This window comes from Frankliniella occidentalis, unplaced genomic scaffold (assembly GCF_000697945.3).
Source record: "Frankliniella occidentalis isolate FOCC.00 unplaced genomic scaffold, Focc_3.1 Scaffold146, whole genome shotgun sequence".
Classification (NCBI taxonomy): Eukaryota; Metazoa; Arthropoda; class Insecta; order Thysanoptera; family Thripidae; genus Frankliniella; species Frankliniella occidentalis.
Window position 1 is genome coordinate 618,237 of NW_026267273.1, and position 5,847 is coordinate 624,083.

Here is a 5,847-nt window from a genome sequence, read left to right on the forward strand (position 1 = left end):
AGAGAGAGAGAGAGAGAGAGAGAGAGAGAGAGAGAGAGAGACGGAAATAAGGGAGAGGCGACGGCGAAGGAAGCAGAGCAGCGGATTGAATTAATTAAATTGCATTCTTGTGACGGGCGCGCCGCGTATGATGACGGGCTGCTGCTGGCTGCTCGTGACGCCGTCAGTGAAAAATACGGTTAGGTCTGGGTGCGCCGTCCGGGTCAAGCAAGGCCATACGGCGGCGTCCAGCAGCGCCCGCCGTGCCTCGCTGCTGCTGCTGCTGGAACGTTAGCGGCGACGCCCCAGTAACGACTTGCCAGCCGTCGGCTGGCGGTGCTTTCCCTTACCGCCGCCGTCCTCCTCCCCCTCGTTTTCTCCGCCCTGCTGCGAGGACGCGCGTCCATGTCGCTCTCGAATACTTCCATTTCATCGCGACACGTCGCCGCCCGCGCCTTTCCTTTCTTAAGCCCATTTAAGCCGGGACCGTCAGCATATTTCCGCCCGTTTCCGCCTGCTTCGAATGCCTCTGATTTTTTTTTCTCATATTTTTTTTTCGAGAGGGGGCGGGAGGCGTGCCTAATTAGCGACATGCCCGCCGAGAGCAAACCACAGTTAAATTTCCGTGTTGAACTTTCGTTAATTTTGCTCGTGAAAAATTCCCACAACATTACAGGTTCTAGACGGCTATCCGCAAAACGGGGATGATGTTGGTGACCGCAAAAATCCCTGCGAGCCGATGCTCCACTTCACTTCGTGAAAAATGATTTCTGGAATGGCTAAAATGCCCCATTATGATGAAATATAAGTTTTTTGAGCAAATGTGTATTTCCTTTTACGTTTATTTCCAATATAGAACAAATCATAGAAAATCCCCGAACTTTGGAAACACCAAAGGAAACTCAATTCGCGGTACCACGATTTTCTTAAACTAAAATAAAAATAAAAATGACTGTGTAATAAATCAATAAAAACAATTTGCGAGCTTGAGGTCACCGAATTCAATTATACCCATGGATAATCCAGAAGGTATTTCCGTCACTCGCCGTGATGAACCAGTCAAGTTCAGCCTCAGCAAGCACATAGCGCCGGATAGCTAGGCAACATCTTGCCTGCTGTGCACGCATGTACTGCGGGTCAGCCTACCCCTAGCCTCACAGGCGCCGAGCTCCCCTCTTCTGCCGATTGAATGTGAGGAAAACGGACGTACTCTCTGGGCGATCGCTAATCGCGTAAGTAAATTACTGAAAGTTGATCAACGGAAAAGCAGGCACTAGACGAATGAGACTACGGAAATGCCTCACACGCTTTTTCTAGCCGGTTCTAGGCCCCAGCGCCATCACACTGAATTAAAAGTACCCCCACGCACCCCCCGTCCGCTCGTCTGCTCCGACGGCCCCTCGACGATCTCTCAAACATTTAGTGCGCAGAACACATTCCAAACTTACCCGCGCCGCCGCGCCGCCGGCGAGCTCTCTTTTTTGTCGTTTCCTCTTTGTCCCATTCATTTATATATTTTTTTCTGTCATTTTCTTTGGCGCGTTCCTCCTGCGAGAGAAAACTCCGCATCAGGGGCTCATTAGTGAGAGTAGCGACAGGGAAAGTGATTGACTGCGGATGAGCCGGATCGAGGTGGTCGAGCTGGCCGGGCTGGGGACAGCCAAAAATATGCCCCGCCCCTCCATGCGAGGCGAGGAGGAGCCGAACCTGTCCTGCAAGAAATTTAAGGGGGAAAAATGCTTCGTCAGTACACTGCAAATCCTGGAGTGAGATTTCTGCGGATTTCTGACCTAAAAAGAGCGAAATTTTTTCTTCTTGCTCAATTAAAGTGATGATTTAGAAACCTCGCTCTTATTGAGAATGATTCTTAAATCTCACTCAAATCAAGAGAGATTAACTTCAGAAATCCTCACTCAAAAAGAGCGAGGTTTTCCAATTATCACCCAAATAGAGCAACATTTCTTAATCTAGTGCTCTAATCGAGCGAGGAAATCAAACCTCGCCCTCCAGAGGGCGAGAAACCTCGCTCTAGGATTTCTAGTGTAGAACGCTCTCCGTTGTCATTCGTAATACTACGAAGCAACATGCTTCGTCGACTTTTTTTTACATGAGTTTCGGATTGTAGATTGGTGCAAAACTTGTGAAAAGGGTGGTGGTGCATAGCGTTTTATACAGCAGCATGCTGCTTTGCAAAGGACGATGTGATGACCACGCAACAAGGTTCGGTCGTGTCGGACTCGAGCATGGGACAGCAGCGGCGTGCCGAAAGGAGGGAGGGGGAAGGTAGCCGAGGGTAGAAAGACCCCGAATCAAAAGCAATTCATCTCCCGCGTGACCGCGCGGCGCTCCGACTCCAAAACACTCCGCCCCGCCGCGCGCCGCCACTCGCGGGCCAGGCCGCCAGGCCATGGGGGGTGCCAAGGGAGTCCCTGGCCATTGTTCCATCCGTCGTGCGCAGGCGGGGCGTGGCGGGGCGGAGCAGGGGCCTCTGCCACCGCCGAGAGCCCCTTCGCGGACGACCACGCCGCCGCGCGGGCGGACCGCAGCAAACGCGTCCCGCGAGCAACAATTCGTGAAATTGAAGCCAAGCCCCGCGGTCCTCTCTCTGCTGTCGCAGCGCAGCAGAGGACGCAACGCAACTGCATCACGCAGAGTGCATGGCGGTGACGGAGACGGATGTGCAGCGCCCGTCTCTCTCTCTCTCTCTCTCTCTCTCTCTCTCTCTCTCTCTCTCTCTCTCGCTCGCTCGCAGAGCGAGGCGCGCACTCGTCTGCAGGACGGGACACGGCGGCGGCGGCGGCGGTCCGGAGCCCTGCGCATAAAACTTGGTTTAATTAAAGGTCTGGCACGGACTAGCATCCCTGGAATGCCAGCAGGGCCAGCAGTGCCGTGCCCCGCCCGACGCCGCGCGGGAAGCCCGCTACAAGCACAAGGGGGTCCGTGTGCCCCCTATCCCCATCCCCATCCCCCCCTTCTCCCCCTGCTCCTCTGTTGCGATGGAGTACTCTATTGCTCCGCGATGCCCTGCTGCTGGGGGTTCATTTACTGAGAAGACGGAAAAATACTTCATGTAGAAGGACGGCCATTTTGTCATAGCTTGTCAGCCCTCTTTTTCATCGAGCCTTATTTATGATAAGAGCAGATAAATTGGGAAGGCAAGTTAATAAAAACGGACCTTACGCAAAGTTTGATTTTTGACCTTGGCTTGGCTCCCTCGGCCCTCGGCTTCCCTCATCAGATAATCTAAAAGGACTGCGATGATTCTACACTTGTTAGGTGTAGCAGTCTTTACAAAAGTGGCGTCACCTGAGGGTTGCCCGCGTGCTCCTCCAATCCGAACAGTAATATGCTAGTAAAATAAGTAACCGCATTTTCCAAATTTTTCAGGATATTTTTGTTAAAAGTAGTTTGGAGGGTAGAGGTTGTCTCATCGCCGTGGTCGTTAGGCCCCATTACGTATCGCGCCCTGGTGGTCCGACACGCCCCCAGCGCGCCTCGGCACGGCCCGCGGGGAGAGTGCAGCGCGAAAGCGGCGCGGCGTACCCGGCAGCGCAGCTGTTGTGTGTTTTTTGTTCATTCGAGTGTTGCGGGTTTGCATGTCGCGGGACGAGGCACCACCGGCGTCAGTCGATTCGTGCTGCCAAACAATCCGCCCCCGCATCCCCTTCTCCAACCCTTCAACCTCCCTTCCCCCTCCCCGCCCCCCCACAAAAAAACAACAAAGGAAATATAATTAAAATCACTGTGATAGGTGAATGAAACTGCCCCAGCCAGCCCCACTCCTCTCGAAACCAATCAATCGTTATATCTGTCGGGTGCGGTGTAGGGCCACGTCAGAACACCGAAGCACTTTTTGTTCCCGTGCGTCCCGCGTCGCGCAGCAGCACCACGGCATACATCAGCACCGCTCAGCAGCATTTTTTTTCTTTTTTACAAGTCAGTGCAATTTATGGCCCCGGCTCGTCGTCGTTCGTTTCTTTTATCTTTTCGAATAACACATAATTGTGATAGGATAGCCGTGCAGCGCTGCCGTGTAGCGCCACGCGGCCCGCGCCACCACGCGACCCTACCCGGGTGGTAATTGTGTACCCGTCGTCCGGCTTACGTTGTGGTACCTCCCCTCGCCGGCTCCCCCTGCTTCTCGTTCTCATTGGGCTACACGACACGAACAGGGTCCAATTACTCGATTGATCCAGAGTCTCTCTCTCTCTCGTTAGGACCGCGAAACGTTTTCGTATAGCTCCTCTGCTTCTGCTGCGACAGTACTTCTTGGCCGGCGCGCGCGCGCCTCACTGCTGCGGAGTAGGCAACCCGCTACAGAGACGTACGCCACGGGTTGCCTATCGTCGACTTCACAGGCGGCCAAGGGGGGCGTTCTTTTGTCGGCCAGAGCGAGGCCTCGATGTAAAACAGCCTACATCCCTTATTGTTGAACTTGTCACTATGTACAGTTTTAACACTCTCAGGCCTTTATTAATTTATTTAGCAGTTAGCTTATAAAGGTTTTTAATCAGCCGGAATACTGACAAGGGGTGAAAAAATTAGTAACAGGATGAGAGTCAACCTAAAATTTAGACAAAAACTGTATAGTTTTAGATTGTAAAATTTACTGTTTGGCATAATGACTTGGGCATCAAAATGAAGTCAAAATGATATACGATATTAGAAATGAAGATTGCTGCCATGACAGGAGACGATCACTTGGTTTTCACTGACTTTTTTCACCTGGGAGAAGGCGGCCAGCAGTGTAGATCCGGTCCATTTGGGGGGTGGTGGTGGGGCGCAGGGCGCTAGGACCGGGCCCAATCTCGTGTGATATTTGATATCGACACAACGGGATGAGGGGAAGAGTGGGAAGGGAGGGGGTGGCGACGGTGGGGGGTGCTACCTGCGCATGTGAATGCGTCCCTGCTCGAGCCCGGCTCGAGCCCGGTCGGCGTGGTGGCGGCGCGCGGCGTGGATGCCACAGATAGGGCTGAGCGTTGTTGGCGCGCCCACACCTCCCTCGCTTATGTGCCGATGCGCGACCCCAACAAGGTGCGGCGACCACAGAGGGATCACGGGGCCCGGGGACCCCACAGGGGACCCCACAGGGGGCGCGGACGGCCCGGCGGGGCCCGGGGCCCCCCTATCTCCTGAGCGCCCTCCTCCCTGCTCCCCTCCTCGAGCGCCCCGCTCCCGCTGGGCCTGGCCGCACGGTCCATCGAGTGCCATTGGCGTGTGAGGGAATCGAGGTCCGGCCCCCAGCGATCTTCCTCATCTGCAGTATAAGCCCTGTGCGCTTCGCTGTGCCCCACCTTTCGAGCAGGGAACTTTCTGAACCTTCCAAAAGGACCTTTCACGCGCGCGGACTCTTGAGAACCCTCCCTCTAGGGTCTTTCATCACTGTCGTGCAAGGTGAGATTCCAGAGGACCTCCCTGGGAGCCCCTCGCCAGTGCGTCGCTCAGTGCAGTCGAAGGTTCCGCAAAATGCGACCCGCGCTGCGCCCCAAAGCTAAGCTTGCGGCTTGCGCCTGGAGTTCCCTTATTCATGCCCGCACCGGAAGCGCAAGTGCGCGCGCGCGCGCTGCAGCCGCGGGTGCAGAGAGCTTTGGCAGGGCTCCGCGAGAAGAGGGATGACAGGGTCGCTGATCTTCTTCGGCATCCCCCACATTCAGTGACGACGGCAAGGCGATGCGACCGCGACCTCCTCTCCTCCTCGCCGCGTGCAACAACGTCTCCGTGCGTAACGAGCTGCTGCTGCTGCTGCTGCGGGACAGAAAGCGGGGCCTGAATAAAAAGAGCGGCGGAAAAGGGCCGCAGAATACAGCAAGTCTTTTGCTATCATCAGCAGGACAGGGGAGGCGGAAGGAGAGGGCCCGGAGGGTG